General features: G+C 43.5%; 2 long non-coding RNA genes across 8 annotated transcripts in view; one reads left to right on the top strand and one right to left on the bottom strand.

Annotated features, from left to right (window-relative positions):
• Positions 1–24,384, bottom strand: part of LOC112981719 (uncharacterized) — a 150,868-nt gene extending 126,484 nt beyond the window's left edge. For all 6 annotated transcript variants that reach the window (XR_010389896.1, XR_010389903.1, XR_010389899.1 and 3 more), the window contains exons 1-3: positions 23,364–24,384; positions 17,169–17,244; positions 14,581–14,688 (exon numbers count right to left, since the gene is read on the bottom strand). This is a non-coding gene — a long non-coding RNA (uncharacterized LOC112981719). The remainder of the gene's footprint in view (positions 1–14,580; positions 14,689–17,168; positions 17,245–23,363) is intronic.
• LOC135328828 (uncharacterized) lies at positions 8,874–12,445 on the top strand. Of its 2 annotated transcripts, none has more exons than XR_010389895.1 (4): positions 8,874–9,141; positions 9,292–9,335; positions 10,539–10,730; positions 11,199–12,445. It is a non-coding gene; the product is annotated as an uncharacterized LOC135328828 (long non-coding RNA). The 2 variants fall into 2 exon arrangements; XR_010389894.1 differs by having other exon boundaries at positions 8,874–9,196.
• Positions 24,385–24,623: the final 239 nt, after the last annotated feature.

Genomic DNA, 24,623 nt, shown 5'->3' with positions numbered 1-24,623 from the left:
CTCTTGGAACACAACAGTTTTAGGGTGAAATCTACCATTTTCAACTGCACTGGAAAAAATACTTTCCATTGCATTAAAAACTCACTTGTAATTAAGAGTTAATACGGATTGCTTTCTACTTTTTATAAATACATTGCAAAAATGATAGACTGAAAACTGTACCTTCCTCCCAGAAAACATGTTTCCTGCATCTGCAATCTCAAGGTTTTGTTTCTGGGTACCATTTCAAAAAAGTGCATGCTTAGAATCTTTTAAAGCAAAAATGTTACTCTATAAAAAGTAAATAACATCTAAACCTAAGCTGACAGTTCTCTAGCTGTGAGCTGGTTTGTGTGCACCACACCCCACAAAAGGGTTTTGGCACCCGACCACGATTTCGGCACAAGATCAGCGGCTGAATTCTCATTATAATGCAGAACAACCTCTCTCACCAGCCTCTTCTGCTGGGAGAACAGAAGTCCCACCAGGCACCATCCTCTCCAGCCTGAGAGTCCTCCGGGCCCCAGCAGGACTGCTTCTGAGCGTGGCCCAGGGCGCTGCAGACGACGCCTGTCTGGGAGGGGACAAGGCTTCGAAACCAGGCGGGGAGCTACCTTAGGTACCTCCTGGGGTCCAACCCTGCGGATGAGCTCCGAGCAGTCAACATGCAGCAACAGGAGCAGTCACCCTCCAGCTGCAAATGAAACAGTCTCTGTTTTCGAATATGGACAGAGCTGCAGCACACATTACATGATAATCATATCACTTAATCCCTTCATATTCGGGGTAAAACTCTCACCCCCTGCATTTGAGAAACCAAGAGCAGGCTATAGACCACTACGGGCCATCCACTGAATTTGTGCCATTCCAGCAACAGCTTAGAAACCCACAGAGCAGACAGGGCGCAAAGAGGGGTTAGGTCTGGACGACCTTTATGAGGCCCACCTAAACAAGGTCTACTCCCTACGGTCTATGCACTTCGTACTAGTGTGTCACTGGATCAAAGAGAAAAAAAAAAGAGAGAGAATTTCCTTTTAAAAACCCTATTTTCTTGGCCTAAAACTTACATGGGGAACTGTGTGAAAAAGTGGGGGATGAGCAAGCAACTGCCCCCCGCACCCTTCCTCCTCAGGAAACTCAGCTGTCATGTGGAATTAATTAGTTAGTCTTTTTTTTTTTTAATACACATAATTTCAGGTTCATGGTCCAGCATTTCTGATTCATAGCAATAAACGTTGCACAATCGCACAATAGCAGAATTGTATAGGACAAAGGTTAATTTGAGGTTAAATGCCCCTCCTAATGATACGTGACTGGAAGTGTATGCTGATTTCTTAGACAGTAAACACCTGCACTACTGAGCTTTAATTTCTGAAGAGATGACAGGATTGAGAAATTGCGTGTGTTTGACATGTATAAAAGGACACATAGATAGAAGGCAAGATATATTCATCCTCTACATGCTTCTGGTCTATGATTCTCTTGAGACATGCCATGCTTATATGTCACATAACAGCTTTATGGCAGCTACATCATCCTCACTTAAATGGTGGAGTTTTTAGGCAATATCAAAAAAAACAAAGACCGGGACACAGGTCTCAGAGCCAGCCTCAGCCTTTTAAAAACCACAGCGAGCTCTTTCTCTAACTCCAAAATTATACAACAGTTTTAAAATACCACTTTTTAACTGCTAGTTTCTAAATGTGCAGATTCTCCTTCGGACCCAGGAGGACCGAAGCGTCCGTTTTCGTTTGCGCACAGGTTGCGAGCCAGATGCATTCACGTGACCGCGTCTTTGAGAAGAAGGCCATATATGACAAGACTCCCAACAAAATTATGAGATCTGGCAGAAGTGAGATCATGCTCTAAATCCAGCTGAACAAGAAAAAAGCAACAGAGGGAAAGAACAAAGGCAGGAAAAGTGACAGAGTAAAGAAATGCCATTTTTCACCCCTGAAGAATTATTACTGAGGTCAGACCTAAAGCTGTTCCAGGAGTTTCTGATGAAATAGTCTTCTGTTGAAAAATGCCGATGTGTCGAAATCGAAATGATTTGGAGGAACATATCAATCTCATAGGCCCTGCTTCTTGTCGAGTCCTTTGCCTACTTGTTTTACTTGAATCCTTGGCTCCTGGAGAGCCTGTCAGATGGGCTCCTGAGAAAACAAGATTCCCAGGCTCCCCTGAAACTCAGTATTAAAAAAAATTAATTATTGATACAAGTTTATGTTATGCATGTTTGCCTTATCAAATTATCTGTAGCTGTGCCTGTAGCATGGGAGTAGCGCATCTGATATGCTTTTAATGATGCAAAAATCTCATTCAAGTAGTAATGGGGCCAAGCAGAATAAGGCTCCTGCTCTATGCTCCCTCCCACTAAAAATGTTAAAGGAGTTAAAAATAAGAGGAGAAATAAGTGCAATGCTTCCGTTCAAACGTTACACAGAGCTTTTAAACAGTTAAGGCTTCCCAGTTTCTATTAGGCAAAGCATGTGAGCCAAGCACTCTGTCTGCTGCTATGAATGGTCACTTTGTAGTATAATACATTTACACGGTGAAATCATAATATCCTGGGCATTTGGGGCTGTATTATACTATAAAAACGAAGGCCAACTCCCTCCAGCAATGACATTTTTGGACTGGTATTTGATCTGTTAAGGTCTACAGCTTTCTCCGGGCCGGAGCTGATGTGCAGCGAGAACAGCTTGCAGCTGTCGCGGCGCGCGGCCGGGCCCTGCATTTTGCACCGAAGCCGTTAGGTGGTGCTTGAAGCAGAAGATTGCGAGGGAGAAGAGCGAAATCTTGCGTGTCGCCTAGGAGGCCTGCCACGTCTGGAACCGCTCGGGAAAAAAAATTATTCCATCAATTTGGGGGGAAAAAAAAAAAAAAAGACAGAAAAAAAGCTGCGTCTGAGATTGAGCTTAAAAATCTTGCTGATTTTGAGGCCTTGGCAAAGCTGAGCGATCAAATAAATAAATAAATAGCCAGCTTTTCCTCCTGCCTCAAGCATCTCTGCTGACACACACCCACCTCTTTAAGTAAGCCTCAGCCAAATCCTGCCCTAGATCTCTATCTTTCTCCTAGGTTGATAACTGGATTTCCAGTAAGTTTTGAGTCAGAGAGTGAAATACTATTTAATGTACTAGCTCCAACACAGGTTTCCAGGAAAAACCGTCCAAGCACAGAGCAGCGTAAATGGTTTTTACACACGGAAGATCTCACGAGCAATTAGGAAGAAGTCCTGCTACGGCATGGAAAAGCAACAGCTTGTCCCTTCTTCAACAAACACCTACTACCAGACAGTCCCTATTCATAAAACACTCTCTTTGGATATATTTATAAGTTTTTGCGGCTTCCATTTAACGCTACATTCATGGAAACCTCCCTGTGATGACTGCTAAGAATAGGTCATTAAATAATTGCATCCCACTGAAGACAGCGCATCACCGGTCCGTCTAGCCTTGTGCTCCCCTTCGGAGCCCCCGTTTCCCCCCACCCAGCCCTTCGGTCACCAGCACCCTTCTCTTTGCCGTCACCTGTAAATATTTTGGGGCAGGAGATGTCCCTTACAATTTATGCGTGGCACTTTTCTGCCAGCTCCCCAAATTCAGCCAGGGTCTAACGAGGCTTTTGCTGCAAGAGCGGCGAGACACGCAACCAGCTGCACGAGAGGAGACCGGAGGCTCAGCCCGGCCTTGCTGCCGGCGCCCACGCGACCGGCGGAGGCTGCTCGGGGACCGCGTGTGCCGGGGCGGTGTCATCCTCGCCTCCTCCATCCCTCCAGCCCCTGCCAGCAGCCGCTTTAGGGACGTCCTGAGCAATCCGTTATATCCACATCATCGTGTTTAGTAGCCACAAAAATGTATCACTCATAAGTTTTGCCTCATCCTTTTGTGAACCCCTGACTTCCCCAGGAACCCTGTTGCCTCGAGTTCCACCGCTTAATTATACCCTAAGTACTCCTTTTACTTCTTTTTAACCTGTTACCTCGTAATTTCCACTCTTGTGTTATCGCTTTTGTTGCTCTTGCTCTCTGTGCCATCCCTGATTTTACAGCAACTCTATTTTAACAGTCCCACAGTGGGAGGGAAAATGGCTGAAGAGCAAGAAACTACTGCAGGAACTGTCCATGAGGCTGCTCAGAAAAGTGCGATTTGCTTACACATGGCACAACGATTAAAAAATAAATACACAGAAAGCCAAAGATGAAGACGGTGCTCAACGGAGGAAGAGCTGCCTCCACCATTTGTATGGGCACCGGGAGCTCCTATGGCCTCGCAGGGGACGAGGCAGCTCCGCACCTCTTTCTGGGCTATCGTGAAATACCAGTTGGACAAGAGATATAAAGGGAGACAGCAGATCCATTTTAAAGCCTCTGTCATTCCTTTTAGGACTTTGATTTCACGTAAATATTTCTTTAAATGCTCGTATCTATGTACGAAAACTAACAGTTGAGAAGCTTCCAAAACTTTGCTTTTAATTAAACCCATGAAAGTATAATGCTCACGCTGAGTAAGTATCAAAAATAGAGACAAAACTGCGAAAATATGCAGGCATTTTTCTTGGTTTTTGTCAGGCACTGCAAAGACAATTAAGTTTCCTTTCTTCACTACACATATAATACTCAGAAGTGAAAGCTTAATTAACTTGTCAGAAGCTATGGCACCTCTTTTCTTGAGCTGCTGAACCCACCTTCCCGAAAGGCTTGAAGGGAAAATACAAACCTAGACGCTCCGGCTGCAATACCTGATCAGGCGTGACAGGCCTCTCCTGCGATGCAGTTTGGCTGCCATTACCAGCGGCCTTTTCCCCGGCTGGGTGAGCCCACTCGTCCGGCCTCGCCGGGAGCCTCGCGGATCAGCGCCGCGACTGCTCCGCCACGACGGGCGTTTGGCGATTGCTGCAGCGCCGAGCCCCAGCGCCGCCAACGACAGCAAAACCTGAGCGTTTTGGCAAAATATCCTTAACCACATGGCTTTCCGCAAGGCGGAGAGGGCGAGAGCCGGCAGCACGGGAAGGGGAGCCGGGCAGCGAGGAGGTGCCACTGCTCCGCCCGGGGCCTGGGGCCGGGCTACTTGCTGCCGCTCGGCTCCCGTTTTTTGCAGCTATTTTGCATTTCTTCCCGATGAGCGCGGCGGCAGCTGTGGCCAATAAGTCGCCGTCGGGGAGCGCGGGCTGGAGTCGTCCCCGCAGCAGCTGGAGGAGGTGCGGAGGCCCCGGGGCCGTCCCGGCCGCTTCCCAGCAGCCAGGGCTTGGCCCGAGCGGCGGATTTCGGCCCTACACGTGGGCTCAGCCCGGGGAGCCTGTGGAGGAGGTGGCTCCGCACAGCTAATGCCTTTCCCTTGCCAACGGATCGGCTTTGGGAAGAGACAAAAGGCCCTTAGTTTAACAAAGGTTAAGTTAACAAGCCAAACAGTTAAATTTGGCAAGTGTAATAAGTGGCTTTTGCAATTTTTGGTTTTTTAATACCATTTTTCAACACGAGCTCACTTAAGTCGGGGAAATATTGTACTTTATCCTGCTGTAATCTGCTCTCCAAGACATGCATGTTTAAACAAAGTGCAAAGGTCCAGGTGCTTTACTGCATTAGTAATGACCCCGCATCTCCTCTTTAATAATGCAACGCAGAACATAGCACAGCAGTTTTCGCTTTCTCGTTTTAAAAATGTATTAAAACATTTCTCTGTGGGGCCAGGTGACAGTACTGAAGAGAGGAATGGCTTTTTCCTCAGATCAGAAAACATGGCTGAGGCATTCAAAGGACAATTTTTCCCCTCCCATATAAATTACTATCTTTATTTCTCTCCTAACTTTGCTCCTATCTTTCCAACAGTGTCTCAGATTTAGTAAGCTCTGGGATTTGGTGCATATAACTGTCTGCTCAACAGACCTGGAGACTGTGTGAGTAATTCCAAGCCCAAGCAATCCTACGTAACATATGATATTGAGAAATCCTCTTCTCTTCTGATATTAAAAACAAACATGCACAATTCTTAACCACTCAACACAAATTCATGTTTCAGGTCTTCCTCTCTCTTTTTTTTCTCCTTAAACAGAAAAGTAAATTAAGCTCTCTAGTTTTCCCTGTGACAGAGAACAGCAGAGGCTCGCACAGACCTAGCCATAGGAGTTTTCAGAGCAATCTTCATTAAGGCATTTCTGTTGATGAAAAAAGGAAGGTTTCCAATAATGCATCATTACATTGCCAGGAGGCTCTCCTGGTGACAACAGGTACTATAACTTATTGGAGAGGGCGTGTTAAAGCCTCTCGCTGTGTTGGCTCATATCTAGTCCTTTGGCTCCAGCAGCTCCAGGCTCTGGCTCTGAAGAGACCTGGTTCAGGTCTCCCTGCACCGGCCAGGACAGGAGCAGGAGCAGGAGCAGCTCAGGAGCACTGCTGGTGTGCCTGTACTTATCAGCTCCAACCAGAAAAGCCAAGGGAACAACCTAACTGCTGGGAGAGCCCCTGGCAGTGAAACACGTGGGGAGGCACTCTGCGAGCGGCGCTGTGCCCCGAGCCGAGTCGCGGGCACGCGGGAACAACGCATGCGGGTTGCAAACTGCAGCGCTGAGTTACAGGCGTATGAGCAAAGAGCTATTCTAAGCTATTAAAAATGCCATAGCATCCGTGCATAGGGCAATAATCCATCTCCCCATACCAGGTTTAGATTAATAACGGCAGCAGTATTAAAAGGGGCCCTTTGAGCCGGGAAACATGTGCTGGTAGTCTGGGAAGGGTGTTTACAGCATGTGCTGTGCAGGTAGTGGTGCGTGTGAGGCACCGTGGCTTTTAAATGCATAATACCTCCCGCCACTTCCCCAGGGCCACCGCGCTCCTCCCCACCTTGCTGCCACCTCTCCCTCTCCAGAGGCACAATTCACTTCTTAATTGTTCTGCTACAGGTAGAGGCAAAGCCATAAAACACACCAGTTGGGACACAATTAGCACTCTGAAAGGCTGGAAAACCACATCTGGCAAACAAGTGTGAGAGCCCAGGGAGCACTTTCCTCGAAGCCGAATTCTCCAAAGGGGCAGAATAGGTTCTTAAGCGTGCCGGAGTTCTCCAGTCCTGTTTTGGGCTCTCACTCTCCCTCCCAGGCTGCTCTCATTTGCTGAGGAAATTAATGAATCTCGCACTACCAATATAGTGCGTAAGCCCTGGTCACATTAAGGCTGCCTTTCATCCCATGCAGACAAATGCCAACAGCAGTGAGGTCACTGTGGTCACCACCGAGGCTTTTCCAAATAAGCCTAAAGGTGTTTGTTCATCCGAGCTGAAACCTCCAGCAAGGGCCTGCCGTAGCACTGGAAACTCATGTTTCCTAACATGTAGTACCTCCAAAACATCAAACTTTAACTGAAGTAAACTTTAAAGTGAACAGGGAAAATGCTCAAGGTTTGATACTCAAGTCAGTCAACAATAAACACAAATTTTCGAAGATGTAGGTTATTCTATATGCTGACATTGCATTTATCCCACTGGTAGTTATATATATAGCACAAAACTTTACCGTTTCTATCTAGACCTTAAAGCATTTGTGCAACTAACCTCATCAGATATATCTGGCCTAGAAAAACCCATATACTGAGAAAAGAAGGTCGAATCAAATGGATGAATATTCAAGTGAACTGACAGACTTGTATGACGAAGATTGTACATCTCCACAAACCCTTCAATTAATCTTTCATTGCTTTGGGCACTAAACTGAAGAAAGTCAATCCCCAAACATTATAATTTGGGGTTACTACACTTGTGAGCTGCCATCTTACTGGCAAAAAAACATCCACACACTTTAAATAGCAGCTTATTTGGGCCCACAGCTCTAAAGTCTATGAAAAGATCCGTTGGCAGAAATAATTGATACCTTGTGCCAGGCTTCTGAAGGGAACGGATTTTTGTTGACTCCTGTGATTCAAAGGAGGAACGCGAAGTTATTTATAAGAATGATGCAAAAAGAAATGTTGTTGGGCAAACAACTTGACCACTTCATCTTTCCAGTTTCTGCGCTGTTACTTTTTAAACACGTATTTGATTATACATATGCGCCACATATAAGCAGATCCAGGACCTGATCCTCCAATTGTAACTCAAGTGCCCCTCCAAGGGCAATAATTAAAATCAGCAAATATAATGCAAACAAGCTGGACCTCACTTTCAGTTATTCACTTGTACTACTACTGGCAGACAGACTGCCTGTCATACCCATGTATAAAGAATAACGGCTCTCTCAGCGTCTCACAAAGGAAATACCGAGTTTCCATTACTATCACCCATGAAACCTACCTATCATAATATTAGAACCCATAGGACGAACACTACACTGGAGTAAAAAAGTTTTAAATCTCGTGAGTATGTAAAAAAGAATTTGCTATTTCATAAACAAATCAATTCTGAACCAAAGCATCTATTTTAATTAATCTGAACTATAGTTATTTATTGACAGGAACAGCATGATGGGCTCACGGACGTGACTAAGGGTCATACAAAAGCTGGAACAATTTACAGTTTTCTCTGCTGCTACTGACATCAAAAGAAAAGCCCGAGATGAGCCAAAAGTCTAGAAAAGTCTTTTGTCTTTTTTCTACCATTCTTTAATAGATATGTCACTGAGATTTTCCCCAATGGCTCAAGTAGCTACACTTTGCTTTTCTGAATTAAAAGCTGCAGCTGTGGTCAGTTAAAACAGTAGAAATCTTGCAAAATATGCTGGAAAATATCTAAAAATCTCGGTGACTAATAATGAATGTAAAGTTTGACCAGTTCCCTTCACTTACTGATTCATTAAAAGTAACAGTAAAGGTTGAAAATGAATAGTTTTGGGCAGAAAAATAGTTTAAATATGAGCTTGATTAAGTTATAGAAGTGATGACTGCACCTAAGTACTCTGAAATACTAATGATAAGATACTTGACATTGCCTCCCACAGAACTTTCTACAAAATGCATACCAGCCAGCTACACACGGAGCTATTGCCAGGGGAGATTTATGATAAACAACTAATCAGCAGAGTCTAGGGAGTAAAGGACTCTCTGTCATTCCTTTCCCTGCTAACAAGCAAGTCTTCAGCGTTCAACAGTTCAATAGCTTCTGTACCTGCAGCACCAGGGATCAAGGGGAGGATTAAATGCATGTCCCGGCCTGGCATTTACACAGCACAAGGGTAATGTCTGTTTGCACTCTACCTCACTTTCGTGCATGTAAGAGAAGGAAAGAAGGTAGCGTTTCCCCTCCACAGTCATTACAATCTTTCCAGCATTTCTAACGAAGTCTGCATGAGATTCATTTAGTGCCTGTTTCACACTCTCTCTAGGAATGGTGTAGGACTACTGGACTCCCTCTTTCACAAAGCTCAGAGTAAGTTTTGTTTTGATTTTTTTCTCTCTTCCATGTCACCTAGTGATTGATTTCAAGTTAAAAACATGCATTAAATTCCTGTGAGCTACATACAGGAATAGAGAGTGTCTGAACGTCACAGCCTGGGTTGCGAGGAACGTCTTCATCGTGGAAGAGCGAGAGCTCTACTTTGGATCTGCAGTTGAATATGTACTTCTAATAGCAGCACCTTACGCATTCCACCTGCATGTTATCACTCCTATATACCCTTATGAAGTTCCTAAACACAATATTTAGACTCAGTTCGGCTCTTACAATCAGTCTTGCACGGTAGCTGCACAGTTATTCAATAGTATCAATGCCTACCTGCCACTATATCTTCTAAGGCACCTTCTAAGGTACCTTCTAAGTCACTTTTCTATCTTATAAATAAAGATATTTGAATGGGCAACAGAATAAACCCCACAGAAATTCATCTGTTTTGCCTCAGTACCTATTATTGAAAAAGTGCTCTATGTTTCCTTTTATTTTTTTTTAAGCAACAGGAGGCTATTACGCTGTGACAAGGTTTGATTCCTGTCACTATCTCCAAGTTATTAGTGTGCATGTACAAAGTGGTCCTGGAGGAGCCATGCTGTGCAAGAGAGAAAGGAGATAAACTTGCAGAAATATTTCACAGTAAAGAAATTCTGGTGTAAGCAGGTATACTTATCCAAAATAAAAACTCTTTTGACCAAGTTGGTAAGATTAATAATTCCAGGCAGCACAGACTATATGGATAAGAGTATTGCTCACATTTGTTTAGAGAAATATGTTGCAAAATGCATTTAAAAGGCAAGAGAGTGTACTGAAGGAACGCTAGCAGCTTATGATGTTCGTTATTTCAGAAAACTCTGAAACCGGCAGTTGCAGAAGGAGGTTGAAGAAACCTACTTCAGACTCAGGAAAATGACTAAACCAACGGTTTTTAATTGAATCTCAAACGCCTGTAACTGTGTCTCACTCAGTAGTCAGCCCCCCACTCCATGGAGATACAGTTGGTTGTAGGTAATAAGATTACTTCTGGGTTACTGCCTGTAGCCTCTAAAAGACTGCCAAGAGCGAATATGCAACATGTTCTAGGGTTAAGGAAGCCTAACGCGGTGCCAACATCATACTGTGACATTGCCTGCAGAGTGTGAAAGGATTATATCCTGTCTTAACATACCATTTCATCCATGCCAGAAAATGGAAAACAGGCTAATCACTGAGGAAGTATGCAAGTCACTAAATATAAATCTAAACCGGTTTCTACTGCTACAATATCAAGTTTCCCTGAAGAGCAGCTCTCCTTTGAAAAGTGTCTCTGAAAAGTTTGTGCTGGGGGTTCTCATCTCATGGCATCTTGGTAATTTCCAGACAAAATCAAATTACTCTGTAAGTAATGAAGCAGAAGGGTTTTTTGTTTTGGGGTTATTGGGGTGTGTGTGTGTTTTTTTAAATACCAGCCGTACAAACTTACTCCAATTCTGGATTCTTTCCAAGTCACGCAGTACTAAACAACAAAGATTTGGCAGCCAGATTTTACAGCTAATTTTTTTTCTGGCTGCCTGAGTCAGAACAGAACTCAAACTCTGCTCCCCTTGCTACATACTCGGCCGACAATGTAAGAAGTAGGTCATTAAGGATAGAAACAAGCAAAGACATTAGAGAAAACGGTGCCCCTAGTGAATTAAATGGCAAAACACTAACTTCACTGGGACAAGGGATTCACTGTAATATGCAAAGTCAGGCTATATGATACAAAAGCAGGCTGAGTGAGTTACAATAAGGCCATTTTTATACTTCAGGCATTCACATAGCATTGCACTTGCTATTGAAATTTTTTTATTTCTGCATCTTCAGTCATGCGGAGCTGCCTTTTCCCAGCGCTCAAAGGAATGACTCGTAATGCCGGCGAGACCTCGTGACAAACCATGCCTCATCTTGCCGTGCCCCAGGATGACTCCGGCGGATCCCAAAAGCTGCTCCAAGGAGCCGGGCGGACGCGCGCCTGGGGCTAAGGAGATAACACGGGATGAGTTAGGATCTTCTCGTGCCTCTGCTGCAGGGCATGGGACCATACGTTCCCCATGCCGAAGGACGGGAAAATGGCAGCGCGTCACATGGAAAACCGAAATGTCAGGGAAAAACTACAGCAACGGACTGAGGGCTGGAGTCGGACCTCGCTCAGAAGGATTCAGCTGGAGAAAACAACAGCTCTTTGGAGGATTCATGAGGTCTACCAGCTTGCATCATTAAAAAAAAATCTATTATTAAAATAAGATGATGGAAAATGGTTGAGTTTCTACACCTTTTTATGCTAGTAAAAATGTTTGGTCAGGGTACGTCATTCTCTGCATCTTGATTTACTTAATGCAGAAATGTGCAGAACTTTAAAAACCTGAACAAAATGTGCTACAGAAATTTTACTATTTTATTTTAAATGATCAAAAATACTGGGAAGAAGAAGACACCTTTTTTTCTAAGTAACAATTAATGCTCATGTCCTTTAATTCCAGTTTTATCTCTTAGTATCTTCTGATTTTTTTTCTACTTAAACCTATCTAATCAATTTACACTTCTCTACTTTTTGTTTTCAAGAATAATCAGGTTAATGTTCCTCAAAAAGGTGCAAAATTTGCACTCAGCTATACTATACTTGATTCTAGTGGGGTTTTTTTCATTTTCATCTGTCCTCTGATCAGGAAAACAATTTTAAACAATCATATCTAGGAACTAAAGATTTAATGACCTCCAAAACTGTGTAAGATATTTTTTCCATTGAACAGTAAGTCAAAATAATGTTTCTCAATCCAATTTTGGAGCAAGATGAAATATCCTCAAAAATTTGCACTTTTTTTCCAGAAAGATATATGTGAATCTCAAGAAAAAGAGGGGGGAAGACAAAAAAAGACCACAGCTGCAACAAGAACACTTTTACTGCCTGGAAAAGAAACCAAGAGATCATCTCTGAATGGAATTGGAAAAGGCAAATTAATGTTATCACAATAAAGACAAAGAATATTGATAAGCAGAAAAGGCAAATTTACTAGGTCTCTACTGAATGATTAAAGATTGACTGCTAGTGAATAAAGAAATCTCAGTAAAGATATTTTGAGTCTTTTTGAGATTTTCAAGGATGCTATGGCTTTTTCTCATGGGCTGCTTTACACATTGCAGAAGCAGAGTGAGTAATTCCATATTTTTCCTACACAACACTTGTAATCCAAATCCTGCTATTGAGATAATTAGAATTAGAATTATAGTGAAGCATTTATGCATATGAAAAAAAAAATTGCAGTGTTCAGGGATTTTTATAAGAATAAGCAAGATCTTGACTATGGACTATCTAAAAGGCCGTTTTCTTGCTCAAAATGAGGTTTACTACATGTCTCAGCTGATCTAAGGACAGGCCCACCAGAAAGGGACAGTCCTGCTCTCCTCCCCTCATTCCAGCAGCGTCTCCACTGCTTCCGTCCAGCAGCTTGGACATTTATCCGACCTCTCCATGACAGTTCAGTTCACTGAACTGTCAGGAAACTAACACACAAGCCAGTTTCTGCCAATGACCTTTATCAGCTCATCAAGGGATTGGCTGGCACCAAAGCCAGCACAAGGGTGAGGACAGGCACACACATGCAGGATTGGGATAGATCCCCTTGGCAGCAGTTAGATCGGCTTAGCCATCTCATGAAACCTCCCACTCAGCCACACAAGGTGGCTTAAACCTCACTTTTCCCATGAGATTGCCTAATGCCATAAATGCCAACAGCTGGTTTTCTGAAAACCAATAATTTTTATTCCTACTGGAGAAGAAGTCAGAGAAGTGTCAGGTCCTTGGTGGTCCTCGAGCGAGGGGGAGAGCAGAGGAGGGAGGCCCGGGAACGCCGGCAGCCCCCTCTGCCTCGGCACTCTCGCCGTTTCCCTCGCCGCTCTGGCACGTGCTGGGACGCGAGGCCAGTATTTTAATTAACTGCCAATTTCAGGCTCCAAATATAAATCTGGCCAACACCAGTTAGACATCCAAATCTGAAAAGTTAGACATCTGCTATACTTACTCCTTATTCTCTCCATCCGTTAAACAAACTGATTAAAGGAGTCTTAAAATGTTGAACGTGCACTGAAGAACTCTGACGTTTCCACCGCAGGACACCAAGGCCCTGACCCTGCATGGGGCATATCTCCATCCACCTCGTCCATCCTGACTCGAGCGCAAGGCTGACACTCAAACACTGCACAATAATTTAAGGAACAGTGATTTCACACTGTAAGTTCTCAGCAAGAGGTGTTTTACCCTTATGCGGCAGCGAAGCTGCTTGACATTTGGCAGGTCTTGACTTCTGTTTACTTTAAGAAAAAGAAACACAAAACCAAAGTAGAGTCATTGGATCAGCTCTTGCCAACCAAGCGAAATGTCATGCCTGAAACCATGCCTAAAACTAACCATTTTTCTTTTCAGAGATACAGTGGCAGTTATCCTTTGATTTCAGTGAAAGCAATGACTCCGGCACTGGAATAACGACAAGCCGAACACGTACAATAAATTTAGTATTAAATAAAATATCCATAGTATTCATAATAACTTGTAGTAATATTTTTCTTCGATGGTCTTTTTACTTCTAAAGTTTTACAATTCTTTATATTAATTGTTAAAGACTATGAAGAACAGCAGGATCTTTGTGCTAATTATGGGAAGTCACAAACACGCAGGATATGCCAAAAAATTTAATATCTAATTTCAAATATGAGTTGTAAGTGACTCTGGAACCGACAAAAGACATGAGAAGAGACAAGGCACACAACTCAAAGTTCGTGTAAGTTAAGCTGCTTGGAGCAATAAGAACTACATATTACTCAGGGCATTTTCCTTTATGTCAACTATTATCATTTATAGGCGGTACTTGTATTCTGATTTTCTTTTTAGCTGCAGATCAGAGAGGGAAGAGGGCAGCGTGGAAACGCAATGGAGTGAGGGAACCAGGAGCTAGCGGTGTTTGATGGGGGACAGCTTTGAGGCAGAAGAGGCAGACCTAGGGGAGGTGGGAAAGGAGTCAGCCCCACGAGCAGGTGGTCTGGGCCTGTTAAGTGACTGAATGGATGTGGACGCGGTTGACAGCAGGCTCCGAGCTTCTGTGCTGGCTCTGAGGGGGGTTTGCTTCAGCTGAAGGAAGTTGCCAGGGACATATGGCAGGAAAGGGATAGCCAAATTTTAGGAGCACGTTGACAATGTCGTCTATAAAAATACCTTCTCTGGAGCTTCTGGTGCTTGGAGGAGCTGCAGGAGGGGAGCGGAGAGCGCAGAGTAACTCAGACCCAAAGTGCCCTGGTAACACCACAAACCGCAGGTGAGCTCCTAGAAGAGAGGAAAAACAAGCTGTCAGTTCCCAGAGTCAGTGAAGTGACTCCCTGATCCTACAGCCCACACACATATCTGCTCCCCGCTGCGGCTGCAGTATCGGCCTGCGAAAGATCCTCATCTCCTGATTAAAAGCTGCCTGAGATAAGACCGCTGCTATCTGGTGCTAATGGGAAGACTGACACAGCAGAGTGTTTCCTGCTCTCGGTGAGTCCCGGGAAACCAGCATCAAGGCTGGAAATCTCCATCCCGAAGGGCAGACGACTTTGGGAGGGCTGCGGTAACTCTGATGGTGTACAGCACCTGCAGAAAGCGGGGGTACAACTACACACTTCATCAAAACCACGCAGGCAACTGGGAAGGCAGAATGCATCCCAGAGCCGAAATCTCGGCAGTGCTGCAGTTAGCTGCCGTGATGGGGAAATCGAACGAGTTCTGGCCTATGGCCAACCTCAAAAGAAAAAAATTAGTCCTTCAAGCAGCACAACGTACACACACACCACACTAAACTGTCTATCCCCCACACACTGAAACTCCCATGGCAGTAGAGACCCACAGAGTTTCCTATTTCTTTTAATTAATAGAATTTGCCTACAGGCATTTTGAAAGTATTTAGACAACACCGTTGTTGCTAATGTTCCCACGCTTTCCCTTCCACTGCTGATTCTCTGCTCTTGCAAAACTCAGAGAGGCACTGACACAAAACCATACAAGTTTTAAAACCTCCGGGAATGCCTTAGTTTGCCCCAGAAGCTGGCTCAGTCCTCTCTCAGGCTCTGCACAGATGACACCTCAAAATTTACAAGACTTGCAAATATCCTCACAGAGGCCACGCTTACCGCTGACAGATTAAAATGCCTGTTATTTTAATATATATTCTGCGAAGATTTTAAATGTTTTATCAATCATGCAGAAGATAACATCCAAACAAACAAGAAGCAGGTTTGATGATAACGTTAATGGAACAGATAAGCGCTATCAGAAGGTATGAGCCTCCAGATGTTAGGGAAATGTCTCACTGGTTGGCCAAAGCAAATGGAGGCAAAGCCAAGATGTACATTTTCAAATGAAAAGAAATACTTATATCAGCTTGATTGCAGTGATCCGAATGTGTAGACTTGCATGTGACTACTATAATCACATGAATACAGAGATAATCCTGCAGGGATGGATCATATACGATTACGGTTCATTAGGATCACCTTTTCAGTCTCACCATTTTAAAGACACATTTAATACCAAGCAAACATTTGGAAATATTATTTGTTTCCTCACTCTTTTTTCAGGATTTTGGATCTCCAGACTAAATTTATTCAAGACCAGTGTGTAATCAGTGCTTTATATTTTCAGAAAGTTTGTATCTGTGTTAAATGAGACTTTACAATTGATTTCCCTAGTGCTAAGAAAGCTGCCTATGATTCTCCCAATAAAAACTCTAACAACACATATACGGGATATTTCACTGCCAGAGTAGAAGAGCTGACAGAGAAGCAGTGGCTCAGCCAGATTTATTATAATCCTGCTGTTGAAGAACTGAAGGGTCTTTCCGCCCATAAATACTTGTTAAAACAGTAAGTACAAATAAACCGAGAGAAGAGTCTCTGTACAGCAGAGCAGCATGGCAAAGAACTCCGTTGCCTTCCAAACTTGCTGGAAGACAATGAGGTAGCAAACTACCAAGTTTCGCTCTACAGGGTGTTGTAAAAATATTTCTTCCAGTTTCACTCCATGAGAAAGTCGGTTGAAGTCCCCAAGTCTCTCCTGGTTTCTTGCCAAAGCCATGTGAAAATTCAATTGTTGCCTGATTTCAACATACAATATGACACAGACTTGATAAATACTGGGCTTAAGTTCATAGGCTTTAGAAAGCCATTTCACTGCATGTTTAAAGGGCTTGATGCTGTTCCAGCTTCAGTCAATGGAAGTTCTCTCATTGACTCCAACACAACGTCCCAAAGCCTTGAAGGAACCCAGCCCTGCAGTTATAAAACACTGTCTCTCATGGGCAGAAATGTTACAGGGCTTCCATGCTCACCAAAAAGTCTGACTAGCTGACTGACAAAATGCAAATCACTTACTCGGTGCAAATCCATCTCACAGTACAGCGCAAAATATCTAATTTCATTTTTATTTGGCTTGGTTTTGTGTGGTTTATCTGTTTTTTTGACTAAGCCATCGCACCGTTTTACACTATAGAGTTTTTTAATATCTTGACACTGGATCTGCTGGAAAGCACCGTCACGCTCTTGCACACAAACTGAATGTAATCTGACTTCTGAAGAGAGGCTCAGGGACTAAGCACAGCTATGTGGCCTCAGTGGCTTGTACTTGGTTGTGCTTGAAAGAACAGTTTTAAAAGTTAGTAAAACCATAATAATAATAAATAAATAAATAATATAAATAAATACTAAATAAGAAATAAGAAATGAATAAACTCAAAAATAAAAAAAGTATATGAAAAGTAAGAAGAAAATTACCTGAAATTATGTTTTTCACTTCATTCCTTCTCATAAGAGGCTGATATTCTTGTCAAAGTCCTTATGAATGTTTCTCCTAATGGAATAGAAACCAAATAAAACTTTCTGAGTCTGAACTTTTATGACTACAATGTCAAATTAGTACAAATTCACCAAAACTTAGTGTGCTGCATTCTAATAATTAAGAGGTAGAATCTATAAAATTGAGATTATTGAGAATGTGTTGTTCAAATAATCTTTGCTACAAAGCACAGAAAAGTTCGGCGAGCCCAATCCAAGCGGTTCCTCGGAACAGCACCTCGATTCAGGGGCACACTGCTCCCTGAAGATGACAATATGAAAAACATGAAGATAGTTTTCCAGCGCACTAAATACATGAGCTATGCATCAAGGATGCAGTTCTTCAAAGGCAACGAAATGAACAGCAGCCTTTGCAAATGGAAGAGGGGCAAACATTTATATAACTAGGGGTCCAAGATCTGGAGCTACAAAAATAAGTATTTATGTTGCAAACTCTGACAACTTTGCTTATATTTAATATTACTTTTCTTGTAAGTGGAAATGAAGAACCACTACCCAGTGAGTAACAGAGGCATAATCTGCTCCTCAGGAAGGAGAGGTGCAACACGCAGATGCTGGGAGGTCAGCATATTGCCACTTGGAAGTTACCCAGCAGTTATCCCAATTTCTCTTCCTTCTTTAAACAGGAATCCAACAAACTCTGAGTTTCCAATAACAAATGCCATCCTTTGGGAGAAATCTCTTCATACTGCCACTGCACAATCCATAAGTTTGACAGGAAATCAATCATCACCACTGCAACAGCATTTGAAACAAAATCCCTCTTGGATTCCCTAAGAAACTGATGAGAATACCAAAAGGAGCAACCCCCCCCAGCCTGAATTTCTTTGCAAAGTACAGCTTTCCAATGGTTAGTCTCCAAAATCAGAAGCAATACCCTCTGCCAGTTGCTCTGGTTAGTCAGACTAAGTTCAAGTTGTTGCCGGACATGAGGAATCTCCTTGATATTTAACCATACATTTCACCCCCTCACATACGAATGGTAAGGACACCGAGCGTTACGGGGATGAACTTTGCTTCCCGGTGTGTGCTGGATCTCTCACTGTGCAATACAGCCCAAGCCTTGGAGACTGGGAGATGTCCTGTGGGCACCACAGACTGACCCATTTGGCCGTACAGCGATTTCTTGTCCTTTGCTGAGTGACACTTCAGGGAACAAGTAGTTCCAGTGACTCCAGCAGCAGGACTATCTGACCGGGAAGAGTTGAAGTGGGAAGATGCATAGCACTAGTCTGAGGAGAAGCTAATCCCTGCACAATACGCCTGGTGGCAAGAGGACTTGCTCCGCTTTCCCTTGCCAGACTGTGCTGCCAAGGGAACATAACTAGGAACCCCAGACTCCTGGGACCAAAAGGAGAAAGGTTACAAAGCAAGCCGACCCTCTAACATCATGTCTTCAATAGCAAGTCCTCAATTCTGACCTCGCTGCACAAGATGTGATGTATTTAACATTAAATAGTTCTTGGATTTAGCCAAGTTAGAAGTCCAGCGTGCAGGACTTTCCTGTTGAGCCCACGTGTGACACTGAATCAGCTGCAGTGTGTTTTTTGCTTGTTTCTCTCTAGTGCAATGCATCTTGCATTAATTCCTACATGGTAGTAAAACAAAAACTTAGAAAAATTAACCTATCCAGTCTGGTCCACAACCTACTGCTGTGACCACTCTTCGCTGAGATGGGCAATGCGGTGGTGACCTCCATGGAGATAAGAACAAGCTGGGTGACCTGCTTTCTGGCTAAATTTCTCTAAAAGCCTGGCTCTAGGTTATAAAGAAGGCAGCGCCGCAACCCTCACTTCCATCAGTATCATTTTAAGAAAAGAGAGTTGCTGCAATTGAACTCAGCAGGGACACAACCCTGCCAGCACGTGGGAGGACGCGCTCTGATGATCTACGTGCCGTTCGTCTCCTTCCTGGCTTCCAGCGCGAGCCAGACATCTCGCAGCCGGGGCGAGGCAGCTGGGCACACAGGGGAGCTGAAAAGCAGAGAAATTTCCAAGTAAAGGAGCGACGGCCAGGACATTTTCATTACTTCCAGAGCTGAGCTGATGATATTTTGGTAGTGCAATTTTGGATTTAGACACTAAAGTCTGCCTCACTGCTAAATCCTTTTTTGGATTTGGCCTTAAAACCTTATGTTCAGCAGCATTTGTTTTATCTTCAAGACTTAGAACACAAGGAAGGTTTGGCTTGAATCTTTTCTTTCTTCATTCACACTTGGAATCCTGTAATTTCATGTGGATGGATACACGATAATCATCTTTTTCCTTTAATTTCATCACCATTATAGGACAATGAAGCCGTATAGCCATATACAGCAGAAAGTAAACAATCAGCAGTTAAGGGTATAAAATCAATCTCCAGATTTCTTGGTTTCCACTGTAATATTTAACTGTACTGTTGGTTGCAAAATGTAAGTTCTCTAAAAAAATTGTTTAGACAAGCCATTTTGTAGGAAATTTTAAAAGCATATTAGCGAATAAGATCTAGAATAACACAGAATAACATATTTTATAAGCTACATGCTTACTGAAGTCATGGCTGTGAGACCTGTACCTCTCTCTCAAAAGACTTAAGCAAATTCTATGTAAAAGGCAGTAAATGCTATATAATGGGGACATTTCTGTTCTGTTTTATATTTTTCTTTTCATCGCATTGCATCAGTGTAACACAGCAGAAGTTAATGCTATATGCTTCTTTCGTTTGCGTGTTCATTAAAGAGTAAGAAAACTAAAGACTAAAAACAAATCTCTAAAAGCAACATAGTAGTAAATATTTATTGGCAGAGCTTTATCCCATGGCTGCCAAAAAGAGGCATAAAAATTAGCACCACCCTATTGATTAGAATACTTTTTTAAAGCATTTATACTTACCTATCAATTTACTGCAAAGCTTCAGTTACTTTCATTTAACCACTGTACACAAAGACATACGATTTTCTACCTTACGGAGCTGCAGCTGGAGCTGCATTCAGTTGTGACCGTTACTCTGCAGGAAATTTTACATTTTACAAGGACAGGCAGAACGTGCTTTTTTGGTGAATTTAACTGATTTTTGTTTTCAGAAAAACTGTCGTAGATTTTCCCCCCAAACATAGTATGACAAAATAAATCTACTATGTTCGGCACTATCAAAAAAAAAAAAAGTCCCTCCGTGTCCTCTAGAGAGTTAAAGAGCACAGTAAAAGGTAACGAAGGGACGAGTGGACAAACACGGTGCGACGGGGGTAAAGGCTCCGCAGTGCGATGGAGCTCCTGAAGCGCGAGGGAAAGGCTCTTCAGCGACGCGGCGTCGTAGAGAAGAAGGTGCCAGATGGCAAACTGGCAGAGCGCGCTCCTGTGCCAAAGCGAGCGTGTCAGGAGAAGGAGAAAAGTCGAATTAGACGAACGGAAGGAGATAAGAAGTGATTTGATTTGGAACCACTAGAGCTGTCAGAAGATGAGGAGGAGTTTGGCTGAACTTTGTGGAAGTGAGAAGCATGCTGCGAAGCGGGGCAGCAAGGATATGCTCCCTCGGTATCACCCAGCGCTGCGGGCGCTCCCACGGGAGAGGGAGTCTGGCTGCGCTTCGCTACCGGGAGAGCTGCGCTCGGAATATCCCTGGGGCACCAGAAAGTGAGAGCTGCCTCGCAGCAGAGCTAGCGAGCTTGTCCGGGCTCCCAACAAGCAGAGCCAGCCTTGCAGCTGGGTGCAGGTACCGTCACGCAGCGCTTTCCTGCGCTGTGCGAGGAGTTAGGAGAGCCCCGAGGAAGGGAATTTCTCAGGGGATGTAGCAGGAGACGGAGATGTGAAAGAAAACGTCAGGGAGGCGAGGGCAAGACAGTGATGGACAATTCTGCGAAGAAATGATCCCTAGTCACTTCAGTCATGACCTGAGATCCTCACATCAACAAATTAAATATAACTAACTATAAATATAAAGTAGATCTTGCGCTGCCCTCGTTGCTGATCTAAATACATGGGCTAAGTCTGGTAGAGATGCCAGCTAGGGAACATAATCGTTGAGTTCAACATAAAGGAGAGTATTTTTAGCATTCTGCATCAATTCAATTCAACAAATGTGATGCCATCCGTTCCAGTTAGTATAGGAGCCATATGAGACTCATACTCCAACAGGCAGTATCTCTTCTATTGCTTAGCATCAAAAACCGATGAAACACATGGGCACCCCCCTGCCCACTTTATCTCATTCAATAATCTCTTTTCAATATTAAATAGCATTAGGCATTTAAAAGTCATTGTTCGTTGCTACCATACATGTACATGCAAAGCTTACATACTGAACCAAACAAAAAATGTTTTGATTTTACTGGAAGAAAGCACAGAGTAAGGATTTCAAACACTTAAAAAAAATTATGTGCCTGTCCTGTCCTAAATTCTCAAATGCTTAAAATAAATGTATATCCACATCTTTGGATCTCTCTTATGTCATGTTTATATCTGAATTTTCTCATTCTTCCAAAGAGAAGGTGGCCCAAAGGATTTTAAAGAAATGGGAAAATGCCCTTTGAGATGTCATAAGTGAGATGAGCAGACTGTCTGGTAATACTAATTTCATTAAAAACTCTGTTTAGAAAGGGAATAAGAAAAAATGAAAGCATGATACATACGAAATTTTAATCAATATCTATTAACCTCCATTCGAATTTCTTTTAAGATACATACTAGGAAGGAGATTTTATACTGCCAGAAATATCTGATCTTGCTAAAACTGTAACCATTACAAAAAAATCACTTTTCTAATTATGCTGTTTATTTGGCTTTGGCTTGGTTTACACCTTGCATTCTCTCAAGTCAGTCTTTGCATCGACTTTCTGCCTTTGCATAAGGCCTTTATTGTTGCAACAGCCTTTCAAGGGAGGAACGCGTCTCAGGGACCTCTTCATAGCTGCTTCTGCAAGTGGCTGCTTGCTGCCTTCCCCGGCTGCAAAACGGCACGGGGGCTCGTCAGAAAGCTGGGCGTTCCCCTGTTCTGCAGACTTTCAGGAGGCCCTTTTCAGTGGGGGTAAATGGAAAGAAAGGGCAGTGAGAAGGAAGAAGTCAAACACTGCTCAGCAAAAGCCCCCTCCAGAGCCCAGCGGCCAAGCAGCAAGGCAGACCTACTTTCTGCCACTGGAAATGAAAGCCACCAGCTACAAATCATTTGTATTATGGCTACTAGTCTGTTTTGAGGTGTAAAACAAATATTTCAAATTTGATTTGCCAAGGCTTATTCCTCCTACTTACATAATCCTGAGCTCACGCAGATCCTTGCAGCTGGTTTAGAACAGCAGGATCAGTTCCTCACTTGAAATTGCACCATTTGTCAGGTTTAAAGAAATAAGCTTTCCAGTACATAAATCAGAGAAAAGCCTTAATATCAGTTAGTATAACAGTAAGGTATGCGCTTGCCATATTACTGGTTTATAACCCCAAGAACAAAAACAACAGCCACAGTCTTTGGTTCTCTTAATACGTGCCTAATGTCACTGCTCCAAGCTCCATCTCACCGGGAAAAGCTCGGACTGTCGCCTCGCAGTTTGACTTCTCAAACACGCTCAGGGATAATTACCACTACGTGCACTGGTGTGGCTCCTGCTTCAGTCCTGGCACTAACGAGCTACCCACTTATGCCAAGTTTAAATCTGGTTCTTAGCTCAGAGCATTTTTAAAAAGGTGAAAAACATACCCACTCTCCTCTTAAAAAGCCTCAAATCTTTTCCTTAGCTCTGTTTTAGAGCATGCAAGTTCATACACAGTATATATCTGAAAGATCTAGAAGGGAAAACCTTTAATCAGTATTACTGTAGATAACAGAGTAAAGATTTCTTTAATTAATGGTCCTTTCCGGCAACCTGTGCCACTGTAAAATTAGCTCCAAATTTGTTCTGCCATGTTTACGGGCTCCAGTTCAAAAAATCTATGAACTGTGGAGTATTTTACAAGCTCCTACAGCAACACGAAAAAGCAGGTGGTTGGACACAGTATGAGAAGGAAATAAATGCAACCATTTATCTAGAACAATTTGCAACCCACTGGGAGAACTCAAACACTAAAGGAGTGTCAACTTTGGGATAAGCAGCTAGCAGCACAGCTACAGATTGATCTGATTTCCACAGAAAATCTACAAAGCAATTACCTTGCCAAGGAGGAAGAAATGTGTGCACTGCACTCAGGTCTGTACCTATGAATTTATGTATCACGTAACCTTGCTTTGCTTGCCAAGTTTCCATCACGCTGTCCGCTCTTGACATCGTTACTCCAGTCCGTAAGCAGCTCCGTAAGTGACGAAAGTCTGAACTCGGTTAAGTAACTAAATCCATCGGTTTGCATGCCTGCGAAGCAGGGAGAGCATCGCCAGAGCTATTCGTTTACATTGCAGAACATACAGCCGCAGCTTTCGACGAGGATTAGAGCCTCCACGTGCAGATGCTGTGCGAAGGCAGTGGCTCTGCCTCCCTGCCGAGGTCGCGATCTACCTACGGCCCAGGCGCAGCAACGGGAGGGAAAGCGGCCCCGAGGACAAGTTGCTCCCTGTCTTCTCCCGAAATTTCATATTCACAGGAGCCTGCTCAACATCCAGAACGGTTCAAGTGACTGAAGTACCAGGTCGCTTCTTTCCAATGCCTGGTAAAGACAGAGATGACGGCGGTTTCCAGGGATACTAAGGTTTTAGGGGAAGACAGGAGTCTTTCGGCTGTTCCCGCTCCCCACCTCCTAGCCTGACTACCAGATGTTGCCAGTCTTCCCATCACACGCTGAAGTTTTGTGGATTTAGGGGGGTTTTTTGCTTCAGACGACACAGCTGCTTGGAGTTTGTTCTGATGCTTTCCCTGATATTACGTTTTGCCCCACAAAATAAGAGCATTTTGTCTGCCTCAAATGGCTCTGTGAAAGCTAAATTTAGGCCAGCCCCCACTGCACGCTCACATGTCGCTATTATTCTTCTGCGTGCTGTGCAGGTGTCTTCGCAGTGACATTAGCAGGCAAGATGGGACCCCAAAGAGGCTGTTTGAAATCAGTGACACCATCCTCCAGAAATCACTAGGTACAGATGCAGGTGCAGATGCGAGTCCATCAGGCGCAACCGAAAAAGTCCTTCAAGGCTTATAAAACATGCAGTACATCTGCTCCTAACGTGGCTTCACGGCTTTGTCGCTGCATCTGTGGAAAAAACCACAAAACATCCCCTTTTATTTCTCTAGGCACACATCTATTTTGGGTTTGGGTTGGAATTTTTTTTTTTTTAATTACTTCTGAACGCAAAATCAATTTACCCTCCTCTATTGTTTGGTCTTCTGAGCAAATTGGCTTGAGGACAGTTCAGAGCTCCCCTGGGTAGGAGCGGGTTGCTGCCACCCTAGTCCACATCCACTGCCTGAGCTGGGGGGTCTGGGCG

The sequence above is a fragment of the Dromaius novaehollandiae genome, chromosome 7 (genome assembly GCF_036370855.1).
Source record: "Dromaius novaehollandiae isolate bDroNov1 chromosome 7, bDroNov1.hap1, whole genome shotgun sequence".
NCBI classification, from domain to species: Eukaryota; Metazoa; Chordata; class Aves; order Casuariiformes; family Dromaiidae; genus Dromaius; species Dromaius novaehollandiae.
The sequence above is the reverse complement of the archived record's forward strand: the minus strand, read 5'-3'. Positions and strand labels throughout refer to the sequence as shown.